Source organism: Falco rusticolus, chromosome Z (assembly GCF_015220075.1).
Source record: "Falco rusticolus isolate bFalRus1 chromosome Z, bFalRus1.pri, whole genome shotgun sequence".
Lineage (NCBI taxonomy): Eukaryota > Metazoa > Chordata > Aves > Falconiformes > Falconidae > Falco > Falco rusticolus.
In genome coordinates, this window is record NC_051210.1 from 72,636,839 (window position 1) to 72,662,040 (window position 25,202).

General features: G+C 46.3%; 1 protein-coding gene across 3 annotated transcripts in view; it reads left to right on the forward strand.

Annotated features, from left to right (window-relative positions):
* The first annotated feature begins 905 nt into the window (after window positions 1-905).
* The window catches only part of PDZD2 (PDZ domain containing 2), a 204,716-nt gene continuing 180,419 nt past the window's right edge, over window positions 906-25,202 (forward strand). For all 3 annotated transcript variants that reach the window (XM_037373554.1, XM_037373555.1, XM_037373556.1), the window contains exon 1: window positions 906-972. The gene's annotated coding sequence lies outside the window, so the exon portion shown is untranslated. The remainder of the gene's footprint in view (window positions 973-25,202) is intronic.

Here is a 25,202-nt window from a genome sequence, read left to right on the forward strand (position 1 = left end):
CAAATGCTGGGCTTGATTTAGTTATCAGCCCAGACATTGCCATCATGAGCAATCAGCTTCAAAGGACTGATAAGGCAGAGCATCTGGGCCAAATTGTAATGTGATAGTCTGACAGAGTCTTTATTAAAAGACAATACTTTAGAGACACTTTACTTGATCTGGATAATTTTTTTTTATTTTTATTTTTTTTTTAAGATTTAATTTTAGAACAGCAGTACTGGAAATGCACTCCCTGAGCCTTGTACGGGGGCACTAGTCAGGAAAGGACCCTGGCTTGCAAGAAAAAGGAGCCACTGACCATTTCCGTTTACAGTGCCTAGGAAAAGTGAACCTGAAAAAGCAACCAAACATTTTAGAATGTGATTTCACTTTATTAAGTCACTAGTAAAAAAGGAACTTTGTTAAATTTTAAAAGGATTCTTTTACCTCTTTTTTTAAGAAAAGTGGGTAATTCGCTGCTCATTTAAATCCTTGGAACTAGCGCTGCCTGCCTGAGCGAGAACAGAAGATAAAAACGACAGAAGGAAAATATTCAAAGGACTTTCAAAAATCCCGACGTGTCCCAAAATACTACAGCCTTCCACCGAGCAACGCCGGCTGCTCGGGGCCGGAGGTTTCGGGCAGCGCCTCGAGCGCCCGCCGACCCCGGCCGCAGTCCCGCTGCCCCCCGGCCCCGGCCGGTCCCGGCTCGCCGGCGGCCCCTGGTGCCACCGTGCTCGGCCGGTCCCGCCGTGCCCCGGGGGCGGTGGGGGACCCGCCCGGGCGCCGCCCCGCCAAGGACTCTCGGGCCGCCCCTCGCGGGATCCCCGCGCCGCCCGCCCCGTCGGGGCCGCCCCCGCCGCTCTCGGGCCGGGCCGGGCGGGCAGCGCGGCGGCGCGGCGGGCGGCGAGGGAGCGGCGCCGGGCCGGGGACCGCCCTGCCCGGGGCCGGCGGGCAGGTGTCGGGGCGCCGGGTCCCCCCGTGCCCGCCGAGGTGAGTGGGGAGCGCGGCGGCGCGCGGGGCTGCGGGCCGGGGCCGGAGCGGGAGCGGGAGCGGGAGCGGGAGCGGGAGCGGCGGCCGGTGCCTGCCCCACTGGCAGCTCCGCTCCCGCGGGGACGGGGCTGGGCTCTGCGCCCCCCTCCTCCGCGCTGCCGCAGCGGGCCGGGGGCTCTGTCCGCCGCCAGCCCCTGGGAGTCATCCCCGCCCCGCCACGGCACCGGCACCGCGGGGCTTCCCTCCCCGGCTGTCGGCCAGATGCAGCCCCCGCCCGGGTGCCGGGGAGGCTCCGTCTCCCGGGGGTCGGTGGGTGCCTCCCCCCTTACCCCGAGGATTCCATCTCCTGCGGGTGCACCTCCCTACCCAGGGGCTGAGGAGCTTCATCCTCCCCCAGGGGGTCGGTGGGGTGCAGGAACCCCCCTCCAGATGTCAGAGCGGTGCCCCCCTCACGACCCGGCTTGGGGCTTCATCCCCCGGGGGCCCGAGGGCGGCACGCCCCCTGCAGGTGGTCGGTGGGGTGTGTACCCCGTCATCTTGGGGGCTCCATCCTCAGGGGACTGGTGGGGCGCATCCCCCATGGACCAGCAGGACTCCATGCCCTGGCGCCAGTGGGGCGCACCCCTCCGTAGGTCAATGGGGCAGGTGTCAGCAGGGTCCACCCCCCCGGGTCGGTGGGTCTTTTTTCTCCTGGGGGTCGGTGGGGTGCACCCCCCTGGTCTGGGGGTGCTTGCAGGGTCTCTGCCCTGACCTTGCTCTGCTGACCCGGTGTGCATATGTGCAGGACAAGGGGCAGCGCCATCGCCTGCTGTGACACTGTGCTGTGTCCCCGTGCTGTGGATCAGGTCATGTCGTGACAGCGTGTGCTACTGTCTTGCAGTGCAGCAGGGTCAGGCCTATGAGGAAGAGGGGTGGCGATCACAGAAAAACAGCAACCATCCCCCTTCCCTGTATGCAGCAGTTTAATAAAATCAGACAGCATGAAACATCTGGCTGATTCCACCCGCCATCCCCCCCCCCCCCCCCCCCCCCCCCTGCCCCCGATCATCAGAAGGTAGTTCTCTGTGTCATTAAATACTCCTGTCCACACAAAGCAGGCTGTGGTATATGCAGTGTTCTAAGCCCGGGAGCTGTCGTGGATGTGGATGGGGTACGTAAGAGGAAAGCATCAAGAGCTGACCTCAAACTCTGAAGTTAACTCTGCCGCCTCTCCTTCGGGTGGCTGGGGGTGGTCTCTTAAACCTGTCTCGGTTTGTAACTATCTGACCATTACACTTGGCTGCAGAAAGCTCTGATGCCCCTTTGCAAGGGCCATAAAGCTATAAATGGGCTTAATATAGCCCATTCCGTTAACCTCAGCGCTTTCCCTCGGTAGCCTTTATAATGAACGACAGCGCTCATGAATTTCTCTCGGCTGGCTGTCAGATCTTCTCTGCTTCTGTCTAGTGTGAGCGTGGTGGGGCTGTGCAGGAGGAGACGTCCCCGAGCCCGTGTTTGCTCTCTCGTCCCTGGAGGCTGTGGGAGTTGGTGGGGGATTGACACGAGGGGTTGGTGTGCTCTGGCCAGTGCAGTGGCAGCAGGTTCAGGCACTGTCCCCCGTGTCCCTGTGTTAGCCTCTGGATTTTAGGGGAGCCATCAGGCCACCGGGCATCGTTTTGCTCCTGGCGGAGGGGCAGCAGGAGCAGCTGTGAGCAGATCTTGTCAGAGCATTTGACCGCTTTGGTCTTAACTTTCTCTGCCTTCATTTTAAGGGAAACTGTGATTCCTTTACACCCTCTGCAACCCTCACTTTCATGTCCAGGATACATGTCCTTGCAAATATTATGCTAATCCCTCAAGATGACTCACAGACTTTCCTATTTGTAGCATGGCTTCTCCCTGTCTTGCATGGGTCTTGCAGTGGACAAATTACCTTCTGAGTAGCCAAAGCTTCACAGTGAATGGCAGAATAGCCTGCAATATTACTGAGGTAATAATTTTCTGGAAAACAAAATGACTGAATGCAAATAGAACATAGAATGTGTCTTTGAAGTCTTTTTTCTTTGAAATTATTCAGTGCTTAGCCTGGAGGAAACTTGTTTTTTCACTTTTATAAAACTCACGAACATTTTACAGAAGCGGGATATGAATTTTTTTCCTCTTTTTGTTTAAAAGAAGAGCTAAAAGTCTTTCAATTTTCATGACACAAGGTGTTCTTTTTTGGTGTTCCCTCTGCAATGTTGACAGGGGATCACTGGTCAAAAAACCTGGCATGTGAGTAGATGTTTAGTCGGGTTTACCAGCTCCTGAGCTGGTGAAGGCAGCCGCCAGCAGCTCTGCCAGGGGCACAGCAGGGCTGAGTCCAGCCGGGGATGCTCAGGAGTCACCGGTCAGAAACCAGGACTCTGGCTCTCTCCATTGAGACAAAGTAGGGAGAGAAGGTCAAAGTCCAAGTGACTTGTAAAGGCTTTCCTAGGAATGCAGAGCTGTGGCTATCGTGTGCGGCAGGTAACCCCTGCGTTTGGCAGTGCTAGTGACGTCAAACCTCTGTGTGGTAAGGGCAAAATTTAAGAGGCATTGCATGTCTTCATGATATTGCTGTGGGTGTCTTGCTAGATTTTCATTACCTTTATGGAATAAAGAAATGGCTGGGTGCAAGTGTGCACAGTGTACGTTGGGAGGTGGAAAGAGGATTTAATGTGAGGTCCATCTGCCTTAGCTGATCTGCACAAGCATTGTGAAATGATTCGCCTGATTTAAGTAAAGGTCTTCTCCACTTCCTGACTTTATAATCCAAGTCGTGACATCTATGAAAAAATAACTTGGTTTTATTTGTTACTCTTTTAATTATGGTTCTTGTACACAGCACACTTTGTCTCTTGAAAGGTCGGTTGAGTTGCCCTGAATGAAAAGCTGTGGATTTTACCCAAGTAGTACATGAGGAGGTCTTACAATCCAGCCACATTTCTAAATTGTTTCTAAATGTTACTACTAAAAGTACCTTTCTTGGCTATATTTGTATACATTTCTATACTAAATACTGTTTCTGAATGTTGTTACTGTCTTCAGCGTAGACCTGTTCTTTTGCTGGGTTTCCTGTGGGTGTTAATAGATGCTCTGTGTAGCGTTCTTACCTTAAATGGGTTCAAACCACTAATAAACTCAATTAGACAAATGCAGAATTAAAAAAAAAAAAAATTAACTGGGCAACGTTATGTCAGGAAATACAGAGGCTGAGGCTCCAACAACAATATTAACTTGGCTGCAGTACACATCCTGTAAGCTCTTTTATGGCATACATCTTAAATGTAAACAGGAATAAGCACGTAGATTAATGTATGCAGAGAAAGAGTAGAAAAGAGTATTTTTCAGAATTTGACCCCCTTGTCCATATGACAGCTGGCTCTTGCGTAGAGCCCGGAGAAGCCTGGCACTGCCTTATGCTGTGCTGGGCAGCGCATCCAGCACCAACTCCGACATACCCGACTGCTGATGGAGTAAAAATAACAGCAGTGAGTGAGTAATTCGGGTTTCATTTCTGTCAAAACAATACCATTGTAATGAACTGCGTTTTGTTCCTTAAGGTCTGTGAGTCGTATTATGTATGATCCTTAAGCGTTCCCTCTTTCATTATTCCCAACTGGCGTGCCTGGCCCTGCTGAGGCCGCTGGGGTTGTAACGAGGTGCAGTGGCTTCGCTTTGGTGAGTCTCAGCTTTCTACTTCTATTACCCATGTGTTACAGTAACAGCTCTCCTGGCTAAACTTAACTAGATCATGTATGAAAGTCATTACATGAATATTGTATTTTAGTACAGATCTGCAATGGGCCAAGCTGTATTGCTCTTTGTGTTATGTTGTTGTAGTTAAAAACCGTGTTATTATATATTTCACTAAATTGATAAATTTAGCCTGAAGGTCAAATAGTCTAATCTGACCTTCACCATGTCACAAGACTTTATATCTCATCCAGTTGCCACTGTACTGAGCCAGAGATTTGTATGCAATGTGGTGTCATCTAGGGCAGAGTCTGTGGTCCTTCAGCAGCAGCTTCCAGCAATGACAAAGGTGGTTTGGGTGAATGAAATTAATTTATGGTTATTCTCCCAAAGAAAATAATTATCCCTTTCTGTTTAAAAAGGGCTCCTAATCTGGCATCAGCACACTGATATTGCTGCCTTGCTTTGACATTGTAAAGCTTTGCAAGGGAGGTGGGAGCAGCTCTAACTCTGCAATCTAATACCTCTTGTGTTGTACCTGCCTAATTGCAATGGCTCCTTTTCAGTGCAGCCTCCCAAAGATGAGCTTGCAGTAAGCTGCGCCAGTTGTGCTTTAATTTCATTACTGTTTGATTTGGCCAGCATTTTATTCACTTTCTCTGCAGTGTTAGACAGTTTGCAAAGGGGATTAGTACCTGGGTGGGTTACAGCATTTATTGTGTGTGCTTAGTCTAAATTCATCTTGAAATCAAATTGTATTAATTTGGCAAAACTTTGAAATTACAGTAAGGTTGCTTTTGATAATTGATTTTTTTTTCCCAAGTAACTGTGCTTATTAGAATTATCATGAATCACACAGTCAGAATGGTTCAAATTAGAGTGTCTGGATCCACTGGGTTTTGGTTTTGGTCATTTTTTCTTCATGAGAAGTGAAGCTAGGCACTGCTTTGGGGGTCCCAGCTACAGCAAACAGGCGGGTGTCCTCTGTCAGCTCCCAGAAATGGAGCACTATCCATCAGGATTTGTGCTGGGGGAGTTACCAGAAAGAACAGCATTGAAAAATAAGAAAAGTGTAGAAAATGGTCTCTAACTACACTAAAGACTTGTGGAACTCCTGCCATTCTGCAGAAAAAACCCTGTAATTTTATGGAGTGGAGCCTTCTCCCTGACTCAGACTGGGAAAAAGACCTATTCAATGTTACGTTTTAATCATATACAACACAAAGACTTTTGCTGTGCTGTTTAAAATGCAGCCTTCTTTCAGCCTGTGTTCTGCTGGAATGTTTTCATCCAAAACGGACTGCTGAGGGTGACGGGAGCAGTCTGAAAAAGCAGCTCTAACCTTCCTTCCTGACACTTCAATAGTGACATCCACTGTGGGAAACTAGGGCATAAATGCATTAACACTTGTCACTGGGAAGAAAATCCTCTCCATGATGGGGACCAGAAGAGAGTGATTCTTAGATTCATGATACAAATTGGTTCATTATTTATTTCAATCAAAGTCTGTAGGTGCTGTTACAATGAAAAATTAAAGTGCGCTTTGCAGAATATGCGTGAGCTGACACTGCGCCAGCCCAAAAGCCTGACCTACAAAATGAAGGAGAACTTTGATGCTCGCTTTGCTCTCCACAAGGTCTCAGACAGATAGGCTTTGCCCAGAAGTTTGACAGAGGTAAGGCCTATTAAAACAGATACCAAACCTACCCTATTTGCTTTTGACTTCCAGAGAAAACATCCGGCTGTTGCCTCCTGGGTGTTGCACATCTGCACAAGAGCAGCCCAGCTACTTGATCTTCTGTAAATGCTTTGGACTTCACTAGGTATCATCTTACTGGTGCCACTGTCCCATTGCATGTTGTCTGTAAGTTTAGCAATGCTCTCCTCTTCCCAGATGGGTAAAAGGCAGCCTGTTCCTTGCTTGAGCAGGGTTTTTCCATACCTCCAGCTGCATGCAAGCATAGCAGTTGTATAAACTCATATTTGTGACCTGACCGAAGGAAGGAGTTAACACACTGCTGCCTCTCTCTCTGCTCCCAGAGCAAAAGCAGTTGTCCAGCAATGTGGGGGAAATTCTAGCTTTAATACTGAGCTGTGTATGCTGCTCATGGGATGATCAAGATTTTCTGGGATGTTTATGTATTTCTCAATACAATCAAAGATCAGGAAGAGACTTCAAAATGGTATGGGTTTTGAGAGAGCTTCTGTCTAAAGTCTGCACCAAAACACAGACCCCAAAGGCAGCGTTTACTTAATGCCACCCTAATGCTCTGATGCAAACAGTGCAGCCCCAGCAGCTCCACAGTGTCCCCTGTGCTGGTGGAGGGGGGTGGGGGGGACCCGTGGCAGCCACATCTGCTCATTGTAGTGCCCAGCTGTCAGTCCACCAGCTTTAATCGGGGCTGGCAGGAGCTCTGATGGCAACTGACCTCGTATTAAAAACCAAAGTCCTTGTCTCTTCTGAATTCAGTTCCCATTATGAAGGATGTCAGATGACAAGTGAGACAGGTATTAAACATTAAACATTAACCAGCATTTGTTTGTCTTTAAAATACAAATCCTGGTCTTATGTTCTTACCTGTTTTACCACGATGCCTGGATTTGAAGTGCTTGAGACTTTCATGACGGATGATCACCTACCTTGTGGTCATCCATATCCCAAATCGGCAGTGCCAGTTTCCAGCTTTTGAGCTCTCATTGCAGGTGTTTCTGCTAGGGACATGCTTGCCATGTTTATCTGGGAATACAAACAAGTGGGTGGGCTGACTTCAGGCCAGCTTTCCGTTTGCCTTCTGGGTTCTCAGCAACATAGATTTTATTCCCCTTCCCTTAATAATGTTCCTTACCCTTTACTCTTCTAGTATTTGCAGCAGAAATACAAAGCATCTCATCCATGTCACAGAGCAACCTTCCTCTGTATGTGTTTTATTTGGGTCCTCCACTTCTTGGGGTGAGAAGCTGAGCAGGGAAATGTATTCATTGGTATGGTGGGGCTTGGGCTGTGGGATGGGATGTGGCACATCCTATTCCAGCAGCATCGCATTCACCCTCTTGTATAGAGTAACAGACATACTCCTCTTTCTCTTCTGAATAAAACTACGAGCATTTCTATGTGGGAAATCTGTCCCACAGCTCAGCTGGAAATAAATAAATGCAATGAACAACTGGGTGGCACCGCTCCAAAATGCACAGTTATTCTGGCTGGTGTGCTGTCACTGCTGTTAGGTGTGGGGCTGGGGGGAGCTGGGTGTGATGGGCTTGTCTTGGCCCGCAGCATTGTCTTTCAGTCCACGTCCGCATGCTCATCAAAGGATTTAAACCTCTACGCAGTGAGTAGTCTGAAGTGCAGTGAATCACAGCTCCTGGATAACTAGGATGGAAGGGACCTGATGGGTCACCTGGCCCTCTGCTTGGCTTTCAGAAGGATCCTTTCTAATTAAAGCACAACTGGTGATCACAAGATGTCTTGTTTGGATGGTTTAATAAATTGCCATCCTCTCTTCGAGAAGTAAAAGTGTATTTACTAATGTGGCTGTAAATGTCTCAGCTGTGGTGTGGTTATTTACTGCGCTATTCTAATGCAAATCTTTGTGGCTATGTTTGCATTGATCATACAGACAGTGCACACAAATTTTATTTCTTGATGTATTTAAGCTTGTTTTTCTTCTCTTTCCTGCTGTATCTGTTCCGCTATACACTACGTAAGAGGAATTGCTTGATGTGTAATTGCCTGTCACTCAAGTGCCATTTTACAATGTAGAGCTGTATCAATTAAAATATTCTTCCTCCCCCAATTAAATTTGATTCTTGGGGGTGAGATATTAGTGTTTGTCTGGAGAATGTTCCACTAAATCATTTGGTACTTTATACGTTTATTTACTAATAAATGTATTCTAAGTCAAAGTTAATGGCCTGTAGTTACAACGGAGGAAAAGAGCATTCCTTGTTGGATCCCTGTGGCTGGCTGTGGTCCTCCTGGTGTGGATGCAGTTTGAGTGCTGCAATCTGATGGATGTGAAATCACTGGTTGTACACTGCCAGGCAGGCAACGACCGTCCTCTTGTAGTGTGCGTCTTGGGGCATGAGGTAGTGATAGGTTTATGTGTCACAGTTGCAAGTTTCCCAGATGAACTGTATTTTGAAGTTTATTTGTTGGTCCTGAGCCCCGTATCTCCTACATGGTTCTTTTGTGGATGTGGGCAAGCATCAAAAATGGTAGCTCAGCTTAAGAAACAAGGGGAAACTCTTTAGAATTGGTGTTTATTGGTTGGAGTGGTCCTTTAATACAATAGTGGCTTTTCAGTGTGTACAGCAACTTTGGGAAAATGTGAGTAGGAAGTCTTGTCTTGAAGCAGCCTGCTTGGTGATTAATGATTCTGTAGCCCTTTAATATCTCCTGTAGATGGGATGATGTCTCAGAGGTAATAGCTCTGATGGGATGCAGGAAGTGTTGCTGGTTAGGAGATATGATGTGGCATCTTTTAATGTCTCTCCTCAGTGTTCATTTGGGACAATCCTACCTCCAGGTAGGGATGGCCTTAAATCTGATGGAGCTCAGATGAGATGCCAACTGATTTAGGTACCTATTCTATGGTGAATAAAACCATTAGTTTGTATCTTGTAAGCACACAAAGAAACATAGCAGAAAGGAGACTTTTTGAACTTTATGTGCTATTAGTCAGGATAGTGGACATTATTTTAGCTACTGGCAATGATAACAGCCATAGGCTTATACTGACAGAGCTATGGATCCACTGGATCCACTGGTTCCTGTTGCATGTGGGAGGGAGGGAGGGGGCTGCAGCTTGTTCTAAAAACTACTGTAAGCTTCTAAGAACAATTACATTATATTTTTTTAATTGTTAGTGGAAACTTCAACTCAATGAAGGCTGGAAACACTACAGAAATGACTGTTAATCTGTCAAAACAGAACCTGAACTTTTCTATAGAAGACCTAGTATTTGCCTTAAAAACACCTGGTTTCATGTTGGTCTGTAATTGCCTGGAGTTTGCCTGGCTACACCAACTGCTGCAAGTGGTTGGTAGGTTGAGTCCATTGTGTACACTCTGAGTGTCCACACTTGTGTAGGTTGTGTTAAGTGTCAACATCCCTTATTTATGGAAGAAAATGATGCGTTGGGGCCCATTTCTGCTAGAGCCAGAGTAAACCTGGAACAAAACCCCATGGCTTTTACAGTCACCTTTTTCTTTCAGCCCACATTTCTGTTTATTTTATGAAGCTGCTGGTGCTGCAGGGACAGTTTGCTTTTTCTCTGCAGCACACGGAAACTGTTTGCTGGGAGGTGCAGCTGCAACCTGTATTTGGCAGTTTATATTGAAGAGCAAACTGCAATTCCAGTTGAAATGAACACTGCTTTTCTTAAATAAGAACTTGTTTAAATGGAATCAGATTAAAAAACAACTAAGAGTCTTTATGGAAGAGCTTCTAGTTTATACATGGCCTGGCAGGGATGTACACAAGCTTGCCAGCACTTGGGAGAGGTGACCCTTCACAACGGCATCCCTGTCTCCTTCTCAAGCTGCCCAGGAATGAGCAGGCTCTCAGTTCACGTTAAATCTCATCTGGTGTGTCGGGAAAGGCTTATAAAAGCATTCAAGACAAGAAGCAGCTGCTGCTTCTGGCTGCTGGCATGCTTTCTTCTGGCTACCTGGTGGGTCAGGTATAGGCTGGTGCTTAGTCGAGGCCACCGTCTGAAGTGATGTCCTTAGAGGACTTGTGTGCCCCTGGGTGATGGGCACGAGTCTGGAAGAATGAACCCTCTCCCTGTGCTAGAAGTCCTCTTGCTATGTAGTGTGGTGCATTGGAGGAGCCCAAACTGCTATCCAAAATCTGCATCTAAAGGTGGTCTCAGGAGCTCTACCTGCCTCTCAGTTTTTCTGGTCATTTTTTGGTGTTTGTAATGCCCCCCCTTACCCTCCTGTTGCTATGAAGAAAAGCAAAACAGGCAGGATATACTGATTACGTGCTTGAGAAACAATGAAAGTTTATGGTATTGGAAATGCTGCCAGAACATGAAAAGGAAAGGGAAAGGATGAACCTGGGGGAAAAAAATATGTGTTTTCCGTTTCTTACATTGTGTGTATCAGTAATGGATGGAACACTATTTCAGTGAAAGCTGTGAATTTAGTTTGTCCTTATAAAAACACTGTAATTTTTTTTTAAAGCTTCCCTTTGAGTATTATGGCCTACCTCATTTCACAGCTAGATATATTCACCCCAGTTAAATGCAACGGACAAAACCTACACAAAACAACTGCTTAACATTATAAGCAGCTTGTGTAAACATGAATTATTAAGGTCACAAAAGCTCCTAGAAACCAGCTGAAATGAGTGCACAGTTGCGTTTATTTTTTTCAAAACATGCATTAATTAATAAGGGGCTTAGTGCCCAGTCTTTTTCTCCCTCCCTGCCTCCACCAGATTTTGCTTTCATCAAGTGGATGGGGAAAGTGTCGCTTCTCCCTCTCCCCTTTTCTTTGGCTGAAGCACAGAAAGGTGCCAGACTCCATCCTACACAAGTCCATCGTTCACAGCTGTGGTATCCTAAAATGCTCAGGCGGGTTGGGGGTGTCACAGCAGCAGTGCACCCTCTGGAACTGCCAGGGGTTTCATTTCAAGCCTGTCTGGACTGTCTGCCTGCCTGCTGGGAGAGGGGCAGGGGGCTGAAGTCAGGCTGCTGGGAGCTAAACGGTGACATTCAGGTATTTGGGCAGCGCAGAGGGGGCGAGGGAGGACTGTGGGAGAGGAGAAGACAGTGAGGGGTGTGTGGTAGTAGCTAGAGGTCCTGTTCTCCCTCTGGAAGTGCCACACACCCCAGTTTGTGTCGGTGAGGACATCGTGTCTGCTGTTGCTCCCTGCACTGGTGCTGCGGGAGCGTTTGGAGGAAGGTCCTCTCCAGCCCGCTCCAGCACGGGAAAGAGTGGCAGGTGCTGGACTGGAAAATGGGAGGTGTGGGCTGCCGCGGCCAAGGGGCCCAGCCTTGCTTGTGTGCAGAGCTGAGTCAAAGTGCGTGTAAATATATGTCAGGGTCAACACTGGGAGATGTTTGCAGCAAGGAGATGAAGAAGAAAAACCCAGGAATACAGCAATGTTAATTTTTTTAATTTATTATTTTGGTTGTACTGGCTGGAGCGGAAGCAAGTCAGACTGTGAGAAGGGCAGAGGCTGCAGTGGCTGAGGTGGGAGACAAGGAGAACCGTGACAGTGGGTGCTGGTGGTGTGGGTGGTGGTGTGAGGCTGAGTCTCGGTGAGCTTGTGCAGGAAGAAGCAGGTCAGATGAGAAAGCTTATTCATGGGAGCCCATGTTTGGGAGAAAGGATGTCTCCAGAGATGGTCCTAAAATGTCAAAATTACTAAGAGGCAGGAAGCAAACTTGTGTGCAAAGGGGCTGAGTCTTGGGATCCTGGAGATACCAAATGCCTTGAGGTTTTTTCGCCTGGTTTGTACAGTAAGTAAAGCCTCTGGGGCAGACACCTCTCTGTGTTTGTCACGAGGCAGTGCAGAGGAGGTGGGGTGGAGGCCAACGGTTGGTTACTCTCCTGTCTGGGGTTGCGGCATCTGCAGAAGATACTGAGATATCCAGGATCTGGTTTACTGAGCTCCAGAAAGTCAAAATCAGTATTTTTTGGCCTTGCTGGGTTTTAGTGATTCCGCTTTTGCTTCATGCCCTAATGAAATACAATGAAAATGTCAAAACATCAGTGTGGTCATCAATGTACCGCACCTACTCTTGATCTGTGAGGAATCTAATTTCTGCAGCCACTAGAGAAACAGTTCAAGGAGAGACAAATGTTAAAGCCATTATTCAAACGCATCTGTTTCTGGGGCTGATACCTAGTTTTAACTTACCAAACAGCAAAGAGGTTCTTTGGGATGAGTTTGGAGACGGAACCTGCCTCCACCGTGCCAGGAGATAGGACACAAAAGCCACGGTGCAAACATTTACTTTGTAGGATAACAGTTATGGGGGCAGCCTTGTTGAACAGCAAGAAAAATGTTTGTCTCGTGGTTTATTCCAGCATGGGTTCTGAAAATAACTATTCAGGGGCTGCTTTTGCAATAAAAAACCTCTAAGCAACAAAGGGGCTTTAAAACAAGCAAAGACTTGACGTATTTGTTAATACGCAGGGTAGCAGTGCATTAATTTTAAGGCATGCTTTCTAGTTTGTTTTTTTTTTCTTAAACTAAATGAGTACACTAATTAAAATTAATCCATTTACAAATCTTTCCACATCCAATTTTAAAGCATAAATAAAACATTTGCCTTGTCTGTTTCTTTTCTCATTGTGAGACAATGCAGACCATGTAACCTATATGTCTTTAAGGTAATGAGCAGTGAAAATGATCTTCAATGATTTACTGGAAGACATAAAAAATGGTTTCACAGTGGAGATGGCTTTTAAGGAGTAGGGAAGATGGCAGCAGGAGTTTTGGGAGTGCCTCAAAATTGTTTTTAATGCTTGCCTTTGGGAGCAAAACTTAGGCAAATTCATCCTTGTGTATTTTGTAATGCAAATCATCACTCTGAGAAATGCACATCAAGGAAGGCAGCCAACAGACACTTCGTTTTCATGAGGGGGGTGGGAATGGAGGGCGGGGGAGGCAGCTGGGGTGAGAAAGTGCTCAGGTTTGCAGCTCCTGAACCCAAGAAGGATTTGCATTTGTGGCATTGGGAAACAGGAGAGATGACCAAGTGGATCAGATAGACCACTCCACAAAGGTGTCATATTCAATTAATTTCTGCGATTCAAAAAATGAAAAAAAAAAAAAAAAAAAAAAAAGAAAAGGAGGGAGGGGGCTTACGGCAAAGAAACTCTTTGAAGTTTCAGTTCTGTGGCATGTGAGACTGCAGCGTTGTCAATGCTGAAGGTATTATTCTGTGCCTTGTTTAAAAAGAAAGCTAAGCATGACCTTGGGTCTGCCATTGTTGGTACCTCCTCAATGTATGTTAATTAGTAAAGACTGTGAGAAAAGTAGTACAGCTGCTGAGGGAACTATATATTCTAATTTTTTAATGTGTTCCAGATATTAGTTGTGCCTACAGATCTTTTGTGCTGTTATGGCTGTGTGGATGTTGCCGGTGTCTGTGTAGTCATGTACTGTGTTATGGCACTTGCACATACAGTGGTGGCAAAACTTAAAAAACAAACAATCAAAGCAACCCACAAAACGCCAAACCATGAGAAAAACCTTATAGATGATCCTTGTAGGTGATATTCTGAAATGTAACACAAGCTGTATGTCTCTGCTCTGTCTCAGGCCACACAGAAGGGAAGAGAGAGCACAGGGCAGGTCAGTTGTGTGCGAGGATGCTCCCCTCTGCTTTCATATGCAGATTTTTAATAAGAAAAGTATGCATCTCTGCTTCTTGTCACTCCTATCCCAGGGATGCTTTACATCCTCACTATCTGCTATCAGTTTCCTGCTCTTTGGTCTTGATGTCTGTTCTTCATAAATCTTCCAGCCTGAAATCTGCCCAGCTGACTCCACCCTGGCTCCCAGCCCTCGTTGCCAGCACTAAAGCTCAGCAGCTGCAGAGAAAGTGAAGGTTGGAGGAGAAAAATTGCAAATCTCTAGAGCAAAATTCCCTGGCTTGGGAAGGAGTGGCTTGCTATTGCTCTCCTACACAATGGGCAAGGAGTTTCTGTTTGATGAATTAGCAGGCTGAGAGTTTAGATGGTTGTTTCCAGCAGTGTTTGTACTCTAAATATTTATCCATAGTGAGTAAGGCACATTGTTCCACCTTTCCCAGAGAAGTCATGCCCAGGTAGAAGATTTGGGCCCTCTTTCGCCTCAAGGCTAATGGGATTTAGCTTCATGATAGCCAGTTTGTGGCTCTGGAAAGCAAGTTGCTGGGACCTCCTGTTTTAAGCTGTGCTACTGGTAATCAGTCTCCTTTTGGTAAGGCATAGAGAGACAGATGCTGCACTTGCAGGAGTTAAGCCTTCACTGGGTGTTTGCTCGGGGTCTTCCTCCTCCCTGGATGCAACCATGGGAAGTGGGAGGAGTGCAGGAGGACACAGCTGGGGACTCACCCTCCAGTATGACACCAAATGAGAGAATTTGTCATGGAAAGCAATTTCTGCATAGGGCTACGATGGGAGTTTTGTCCTGCATGCTCTGTTTTCTGTTTTAAAGTGCTGTGCAAGATGACATCTTTGCTTCCAACTACAGATTCGAAGCTGCTAACCACCCACCGTACAGCTGCTAATGCACAGATTATCTCCACAGCCAACAGCTTTAAGTCATCAAACAGAGATAATTTTACCTCTGTGACCCAACAAATAAACGCCAGAGTCAGGAGAAATCCTCTCGCCTACACAATCCTACCCAGGTTTTCAAGGACAAGGTGAAGGGTTTCATCAAAACATGTGACAGTAGCAAGGTCACCAGGTTTTTCCCGTCTTGGGTCGATGGTGAGGTATGGCTGTGGTGGTGTGGCGTGCTGTCAGGAGGTCCCAATGCTCCATAAGCCGATGAGACCGTCTTTTGCTGCTGCTGTAGAAGACATTAAATGAGTAAAGCATATACCCTGAAAGTTGTGTGTGCAGTCCTGCTTTTACAGGAAAAATTGTGGCTTGGAATGGGTTTTATTAATGACTTCAGCCTTTAACTTTCTGTTCTTCTGAACAATACACATTTCTCACACCTTTCAGGGGTTTAGTACCATTAAGAAAACACAACTGTTACATATCCTAAGATTGCATCTGTGGCTTCATCCTCAGTGACTGATCTGCATCAATGTTGAGAAAGAAAAAAATTCTAGCCCAAACATCACAGCAGAAAAACATATCTTTTTATGCTTTAAAAGTATGTTTCTTTTTGCTTTTATTTCCCAGGTCAGCTGATCATGACTATTTTATTCGAAATGAAGTCTCAGCTTTTTTGTGTTAGTATATTCTAGCTGCTTGGAGCTTCTCTCATTTTCCATGCCCTTTTCCCCTTTGTTCTAGGAAACTCATTTCCTTATTCCTACTATTAAGGATACTTAGCATATTGTCATTGGGAAACAGCACTCATTTCTTCATGGAAAGAAGCTGCTTAATGTTTCATGCATTACAGTGAATAATTAAATAAAGAAAAATATCTAAGCCCACAAAACTAGCTGGCAGCTGAAAGGAAGAAAGCATTTGCAGTCTGCTGGGGAAAAGTGACACTCCTGGCCTGGTGTCTTAAACCACAAGGGTAAGGTTTAAAAATGAATACATCTGGCATGACATTATAAAAAATCTGGATTTTTCAACTTCCCATGCATTTACACCATTAATCTTTAATTGTTGTATTCTTGAGCTACTGGCTGTGAGAACAGAGCTGAAATTGATGGGGCTAAGGAAAACCAGTCTGGTAAGTGGAATGAAGTGTCTGTAGGGACTGCAGCCTTGTGGACTGCCAGGGATGGAAAAGGTGTCAGTGCTCCTGCAGCTTGGCAGCCCGATAGCGAATGGCACTCGTGGTCTTCATGTAGGGTGTCTACATAGCGGGATTTATTGGCCTTTATAGTTCTCTGCACCCTTTCTGGCCTGCTACAGTTGTTGCCCCTTTTCTTCTGCTTTGCTAACACAACTATTGGGCTCTGTGGAAATGGGATGAAAAGCTGGGAAGATGGAACTCCTGTGCTGGGAGCTGGGAGAGGGGTGACCGCTCCCAAGACGATCTAAATGGTTCATGGAACTTTTTCCTTTTCAAATAATACCAGAACCAAGCTGTAATTTTGCAGGGACTATTGCTATTTTACAAAATGAGATCAGATACCTGCCATCCTCATGGCAGAGAGAGCATCCATTCTAACTAATTCAGGGCCTAGTTGCAAATGGGGATGTGTGTAGCATGTTTGATTTTTTCCTTTCTCCTCCCCCCGCCCCCCCATCTAGTTTTTCCCTTTGCTGCACATATAATCTCAAGATGGTAACATGCTTTAGTGGCATTTCCTGAGACCAGGGACAGATGGAGGCTTGTGCAGAGCAATAGCTCCCCGTGCCACTGCACATCCCTTTGAATTTGTTTAGTGTTAGTCCCATCAGCTGTGGTAGGAGCCTTTGCCTTCTCCTTTTTCTACCCCTCTGCACTGAGATATGTAGTCTGGATCATGTAATTATTAGTGTCTGCATCTTTCCGCTGCCTTTTGCATTTTCCTTTCTGTGTGGGACCTTCAGCTCCGGCTGCAGTGGGGACACAGTGAGCAGGACTGTAGTGATACCCGGTACCACCATGAGAATTATTAATGTGGATCTGGTGTGCTTGAAACACACCAGAGTGACTGCTCTAATAAACAGAGGACATAACCAGAGGACATCTCACATCCCTACAGCTTTCACAGCCCTGCCAGCACGACTCTGGCCTGGCCTCTGCTCAGAGTCAGAGATTAGGTCCAATTTGTCTTGTAGCAAAGCCGGGTGAGGCTTAGGAGAGCTCTTGCAGCATCCTGAGTATCTAAAATGAGGAGAAAGGCGATTGTTTGGTTCAAAAAAGACTGTCACAAATTCTCATTGAGGGTTGGGCCACATCCATGCTGCTAACTCTTCTGCTTGCTCATCTGTGTACTGCTGAAGTAGTGGCCGTTTAGATCATGTCCACCAACTCTTCCCTAAATTGACAGAATGTGCACTGAATGGCTCATACTTGGTAAGACAGATACAGAAAAGACGAGAAATGGTAAAGGATAGTGGCATTTTAATATGCTGCTTATACCGCTGGCTTAGACTTTTCCTGTAGACTTGATTCAGCAAGGTACATAACCACACATCTAATTTGAATTGCATGAATACTACTACTGAATTTAGTGGCACTCTTCCTGCGGTTCATTTAAGATGCGTGGTTGCAGCATGACCCAATTCCCGTTGAAATAGCTGGAAGAGTTCCCCGCTATTCTGATAAACCCAGATCAGGGCTTAAATCAAATTAACTCTTTGGGTGCCTGCACTGATGTCTGCTTATCACAGGACTGTGGTCTGGGAGTGGCGTGCACTGTAGTGACCAAAATGCTTTCTGTATGGTGTACTGAAAGCAGAGCTCTCCTGGGCTCCAGATGCTCTGCGGTTTATCTTCTGATGCTGCTCTACTACCTGATTACTTCCCTGCCTCAATCACCCTTGACTTCATGTAGGAGAAACAACATTTTCTCTGTGCATGAGTAACACCTAAGAAAAGTCATCGCACTCAAGCTCTAGTGTCGGTAAGGGGGCAGCGGCCGCCAGACCTGGGAATCCAGTAACCCTGGTACCACTGACTTGAGGGTTAAACCCTTCACTGAAACATGGGCCCAGACTGCCAGATTGCCTGTGATAAGGTTTAAAGAGCTGGGAATAAAACCATGCATGCTTCTGTTTCCTTTGCAGCAACTTTTTAGCTGGAGACTCTTAAATTGCTGCAGTGATGAATGGAGAGCCCCCACAAGAGACCTGGCCGTGCTCAGCTGAGCTCCAGGATCTCATTCTTGGGGTTTGTTTGTTTGTTGTCTGGATTAAAGGGATTAAAGACTTAACCTTTGTACAGCCTTTCGAATAGTAACATGTTTGTGCTCATACTGCGTGTCAGGGAAACATTTTTTTCCCCCTCCTGCTTTTTATGATGTAGGTATCTGAGAGTGGACAGGCCAATGTAATGTCAGGTCTTGTGCTTTAAACCCCCATAAATGTAGTGCAGTGCCCCCATTCTTCTCTATCTGATGGTGTTGCTGGAACCAGCGCAGGGTACCTGCTTCAGCCACCCATCCCCAGCACTGAGACTGGTCATGTCGGTGCGGGGCTGCAGTCCGAGCTGCCAGCTCCTCATCCAGCTGCTGCGCCTCTGGGCTGTGATCAGAATATCAATTTTGTGATCAGAAATATCAATTTATGCTGCCAGACAGGACTCTGCTGCATGTCAGTTTGCTGCACACTGGCTGGCTGTGGCAGTTCTTCACCTCCTGCTCTGGAATGGCTTTTTAAAAATAGGTTTCTGGGATCTGCAGTTTGCAGTGTAGCCCTCTGAGTGAGTGGCAGTGGCCTTGTTCCCCCCCTTTGCTTTTGGGATTATTCCAACATTGACTAAAGTTTTCAAAAGTGTCCAAGTGATTCAACAAATTTATTGTAATCTGCAAAAAAAAGGCTAAAATGATGTTGGCTTTAAGAGAGACTCAAGAGCTGCCTTTAGCTATGACATTTTGTCTCATCCCTGTGTGCGTTGCCCATGTGATTAAGGGAACACCCAAGGCCACCTTTGGGACCAGCGGGTCCCACCTGCAGGTATGCCATCTGCAAGTATGGCCAGGACTTGCTGTCCTCAGCATGGTGCAACACCTGCATGGTCTGGGGGATGCCTAAGAGACAGCCAGGTGGGCAGAGAGGTGTGGGTGGCCCAGGTGGGAAGACTTCGTCCTTGGAGCTCCTTCCCTAGAAGCAGCAATGAGCCACGAGACACTGTATGTGGGGACAGGATTTCTTCAGGTTGAGATTTCTTGGGGTTGAAGCATGCAGGCAAAAAGCTCCCCTTTGGCAGCTCCCTCTGTGGCAGGGGAGATGGCCCCCCTGTTTGCCAGCACGGGTAAAAGCAGTCCACCAAGGGACGTACAGTTTTGTGAGCGCTGTTTTCGGACAGCTGGCAGTGCCATAGGATTCCAGTAAATGCAACTGTCAACGTTGCACTCTGCAAACAGTTGGTTAAAAAAAAATTTAAAAATCCTTTTGACTCTTTCTGTTCACAACTGACTGGATGTAACAAAGATGATACTTTTTTATCGTCTGGATTAGATAACAGCTTTACCATATGGACTGTCATCACATTCAGTAACTGTTACCCCCTCCACCAAACTACATTATTTCCTAGATAGAACAGCCAATGTAAATAGTAATTTAAAAGACTACAATACACAGAAAACACAACGGGTCTAAAAATCTATGACCAAGAGGCTGTAGGATTCAGCCATGCTCAAGACCTGAGCGACAGCTTTTTTCCCTCCAAAGACAGCACGTGCAGTGTCAGCCTCTGACTGTTACTGAAGGCTGTTACTGTCAAGGACTCTCCTCTAGGGAAACAGATTTTTAAAGAACTGTCTGAATATTGCCTAAATGTGTACTTTAAAGACAGTCCTTAATCAAAGTGGTGTAACAACAGGAGTATTTGCTTTTCTACTCGACCCTGGAACTGATAAGTCGCAGATAGTTAACCATTCTCTGCATTTTAGAGAGGATTTTGTCCTGGAATAAACTTGCCTCATCCTTCCTAAATTTAGGAGACATGAGTGCCCTTATGTCTCCTGCACACCAAGGGAATACAGACTGAGCTTGAGCAATATTTGTTAAATTTGCCGGCAGTTCTCCACTGCAATAAATACCTCTTGCAACATAACGCTGAAATCTGTGGATTGCAAGCCTGTGCATTCTGGAGTATAATATACTACATCCACTCCACCAAATGCCCATAAGGAAGTTGTAAGTGAAATTAAACCACTATATATGAGGGTGAACTTGCACAGACAATTAATTTAGGACACAGGCACCTCGTTCTGGCTCTTGACCATACAATTTTCAGAAGCAATTAATGGCAAGTATGTGAGAGTCAAATAAGTTGGGTTGGACATTAGGCTGTGTGGTGGGTAACATGAAGAAATAGATGGAAATATGGTTACAAAGTTGAAACTTTTATCTTTGGAAACTCTGTGCAGCATTTCTGAGAGCTCCACTTGACCTACAACTGCTGGATAGAGGCAATAAAAATGATGTGAAGGCAGTCAAAGTGAATTAATTAAAAAAGTCTAAGTGAATATTAACAGGACCAGCTATATTCAACAATTTACAAGCATGTCTGGCATTTATAGATGAACTCTGCTGTTTGTTACATATTACATTAAAGAAGAATTCTGAACCAACATATAAAAATGTCAAACTAACACAGCATTTTTCTTTGATCTTCGTTTTTCTTAAAATGAATTATTGATAGCCTTTTTCATGGCTGGCAGGAGAGATTTCTGATTTTTATTTGCGTATTAGATCAAATCTCCTATTCCTTCTGTAGGCAGAGCTCTTTACAACAATATCTAGATGTGATACTTGCAATTACAGAGCTCAGATTCTTGCTCGCGGGGAATGTTCTCCCCACCCATCCCTTGTTGCTGTGATTTCTTAAGCTGATATTTTCATTGGAAGTCTTTAAACAAATACATAACCCACCCTGGAGCCGGTGGTCAGGACGAGGGTGTGATGGTTTTGTGTGGGCCCACAGACCACACTGGTGGGGATCCAGCTCCATAGAGGCATCTGAGCTGTTTTACCCAGGATCTGCAGAGAAAAGCCTGCTCAGCTTCCAGCCACGTGGCTTTGGAAGGTGTTTTGCCACAGCAAGGTCAGATTTATGCTGCGTTTCAGAATGCCCAGGTGGGGAGAGGGTATGTACAGTTCTTGGGGTTTTGGTGGCACCAGGGGATAACAAGGTCTCTGTTAGCCATTGTCCCCTGTTAGGGACATCAGCAAATCTTTGGTCCCCACAAAGGCTTTCAGCTGTTTCATGGCTCGAAAAACTCTTTACATTTCAGACATCACCCCAATTACAGTTCTGGCAGTTTTGTGTTTCATAAGGGTCTGCCTCACCCTGGTACCTGGCACAACCCAAACCCACGTGCCGCCCTCTGCTTACAAATGCAGGAGTGATTTTGTTTTATTTTCAGGTCAAAAGCCTCTGTCAGAGTAATGGAGGTAACAAAGCTTCTTCCTCATGGTCTCCTTTCATCCTGTTTAGAATTTTTAATTGCTTCCAAAAGGCACTGTTTTGAGTTTGACAGTTTTGTTGGGGCTCTTCCTCCGTTGTCTCTGGGTTTACTCAGGTGCAAGGAAGGAGGGTGCAAGATGTGGCCATTGGGCTCATGAAAGGATGGATTAAAATTTTCTCGCTTGGTTTGAGTCAGAATAAATTGATCGGGAGGGTGGGTGAGGGTGGCCCTAGGCAGAGTGCTGTAAGGAGGGCAATGGGACACACTTACCTTCTCACACTCCCCCATCCCCAGGTGTGCAGCCCATTATAGATCTGGGAAGCATAGTTCCTTTCCCTCCCCGTGATTTTGGGAGAGAGGACCAGTGGTCCTTGCCTTTCTGTACTGCCATGGGGATGCAGAGCCTGTGAGTGCCTTTCTCTGCCTTCTGCTGTCTCTCAGCCAGCAGGTCTGCCCACTTTCTTCATGCTGAAATCAGATTTTCTCTCTCTGTTCCGCTGACCCACTTTAGGCTCTTTGAAGACACAACGGAGCTCCCCGGTGGCTGCAGCTCTGCCTTCAGGGGACATGGACGGCCAGTGGAGCTGTGCGGACGAAATGGCAGGGGCACTCCCAAAACCTGTGGGAGGAGCGTGGTTTTGGAGGTGCAGACCCCTTGATTTGCTCCCCTGTATTTGGTCACATGTTTTTCTCTCTTAACTGCTGCCTCGGGTACGTTTTAAAAAAAAAAAAACCAACAACAAAAAAAGCTCTTTACTGAAAAGAGACTGCATGCTGGGGCTGTCTGCAGCAGGGTTTCAGACACACACACTCACGCTTCATGCCTTAATAGCACCTGACATAACCTGGTCATAGGCACGAGCAAGGCACAGCTCATCCATCCCCCACCGCCGCTCTGTCCCCACTCCCGTCCCCGGTATGTAGGGCATCCTGTATCCCAGGCAGCATCCCCTGCCTGAATCCCTTCAGCAGCCCGGGAAGCCTTCCCCACCTCCCCATCTTGTCTTGGGGTCTCAGTTTCACATTCAGCTGCTGAATTTGGGGTGAGCATGGCTCTTTCTCAGTGTGTGGGTGGGGATGCCGGCTTTGCTCCAACTGCACAGGGATGATTGCAGTTCTGCGGTAGTAATTATGTGAGCCCGGCCGAGGAGTGATGGTAGGAGAGAGGATCTGCATGGCGAGATGACTCAGGGGTGAGATGACGCAAGTCTGTGGCCTGACTTTCTCTTTGCAGGCTGCAGAAACATCCCTCCAAAAAGCCGGCGCCTAGGTTGGGGAATGATTTATGACACGGCTGTGAGTCTCCATTCTCTCTGCTTGGCACTGGCCCTGCTTTCTACTGTGAGGGTCTCCAGAAAAAGCATAAGACCATTTGTTTTCACTGTTTTTGTTAGTAGTTAGTGATTTCCCACCTGGCTGGAGGATCTCAGGTGGTGTAGGGAGAAACTAAGAACCTGTCTTCATGGGATGCTGTTCAGGATGAATTCCCTGTCAGTTGACCTTTGGGAACTTTTATTACAAATCAGTTTTATTTCCTTCTGTGTCCCTTTAACCAAGAACAGCAGTTTTGTTATGCATTCAAATATTCTTTAACCTGGACGAATCTTCCTCTGTAGACATGCTGTGGGGTGTCAGAGAATCTGCATCTGTGCAAAGCTGGGCCGGTGCTCTGGCAGCAATGCCACTGTTGACTGACCCTCCCTGGCCCTTTGGCACAGGAGACTGTAGCTCGCGTTTCATGACTTTTGTGTGGCTGGTGAATTCAACTGTGCAGCTGCCCTTCTGGTAACACTGGTAGTGTCAGCCTTCTGCACAGTTGCTTGTTCTGTGTTTGTGATGCAGAGACATTAACAGTCTGTCCCTCCTTTTCTCCGAAATTCTTCTTTAGATCCAGCTACTCAGCCCTATAAGGAAGAGCACAGAAAGATGGATTTATGGGCTATCTGCCTGCTGCCTGGCAGGTAGAGACTGGCTTGTTCCAGCCTGGGGGTATTTCCCATATGTGCACTTTGCTGTTCTGGCTCTGCGTAAGGACAGTTGTATGCAGGTTTTGCCCTGTAGGAGATGCCAACACTGTGTATTAGAGCAAAAAGTGCTTCAGTATCTGTTCTGCAGATAGGGTGTATTGTGTTTTTGTAACCTCTCTTGTTGCCTGTCCCTTTTTTCCTTGTAAATTTTCATGGGGGCTACACTTAGCGCTGAACCTCTTTCCTCTAAATCCCATTGCTGGTTTCCTCATGTAGCTTTATTATTTAGTCAGAAAACAGGTAACTTCTGAAAATGAGTAAAAATTGCATTTGGTAAAAGTGGGTACGTATTGTCTCTGGAAGTTTTCCCACTCTGGTTATTTTGGTCCTGGCTCCCTGGGGCAGAGCTGCTGATGGGGCTGAGCTGTTCCCTGGGCGCCTGGCGCTTCAGGGTGCACACACAGAGGCTCTGCAGCAGACCCCTGGGTTCATTTTTCTCTTGAGATAGCTCAAAGATTTAAGCTTTGCAATGCAGGCAAGTGCAAAACCCCTTCTCCACACACACGGTAGTAATGCCTTATGTATATTTATAGAAAGGGTTGGTATTTTTCCTTTTGGTATTAAATTATTGGAAGAAAGGTATAGAAGAGTTCCTAAAATGCAGTTATCCTCTCCTCTCCTCTCCTCCCCCTCCCCTCTTCCTCCCCTCTCCCTCTCCTTCTCCTCTCCTTTCTCCTCTGCTGTCTAATAACTCAGAGTGATGTGGACATGGGACTGTCATTTTTTGGATGGTCATACTCCTGTGAGGTAGGCACAGATCATGGAAAACGCTCTCCACCATCACACTGCTGCATTTGTGGGATTGTCAGTGGGTTTTGTGTGTTTCTTGGACACTGGTTTGTGAGTTTGTGCTTGCCACTTGGGCCTAAGGCTGAACATCACAGGTAAGACACTGCATCGTTTTTGCACTGATCCTGGACAAACTCCAGCAGAGCCAAGCCCTGACACCAGGTGCTTCCAGTGCCTCCACAGCAGGATAAAGGACAGCAGGAGCAGCTCAGTGTTTATGTCAGTAATATAGTGGTTTAATTTTTAATAATGTCTCCAAGAATTAGCTGTGTGTATTTTTTTCCCTGTGCAATAGATCACTTGTTGGAGGCAAAGGCTCGATTTCTTGCAGGGTGGGTTTTTTGTGATATTATTAATTTAATAAGTATACAGGTATCAGGGTTTGTGCTCATCTGACCAAATACCAATGTTCCCAGATTTGCTCTTGCATTCAGTGCATAAAAACTGGCAGCGCTTTGGGCAGTTCAGGTAGCCTTCAAGTAGAAAAATCTGATGAATTGTTCCTTAAAGAAGCCAGCTTTTCTGTGGTAGCTAAAATGCGCATTCAGATATATAATATAGGCAATGGAGGTGTGTTGAAATTGATCCAGTCTTTAGTTCCTATAGTGACAAAATATCTAGATAACTTAATAGCAGGTTGCCCCAAGATGGCACTCTGTGTGCACATCATGTTAAAGTAATATTATGATTGGAAAAGGCCGTCTTCGCTAGCTAAAACACTGCATACTTCTGGGGAAGTAAAGAAGGAGTAAGCAGAGGTAACAACCATGCACGTGAGTATTGCTACACAGTCCTTGACTGATGGTCAATGAGGGCAGCAACAGTGTTGACAGAGGTGACACAGGCAAAGCTAGGAGGTATATGGCTGAAAATGAGCTAGTGGTTGGCACCCAGAACATAACCTAATATGTTTTTATCCTTTTATATGTTTTTGTGTATTGGTAAGGTGGTGTAATTCCCAGATATTAATACTACTTTATGCAATTGTTTTGCTGTTCTTTTAGCGTATGGTGTA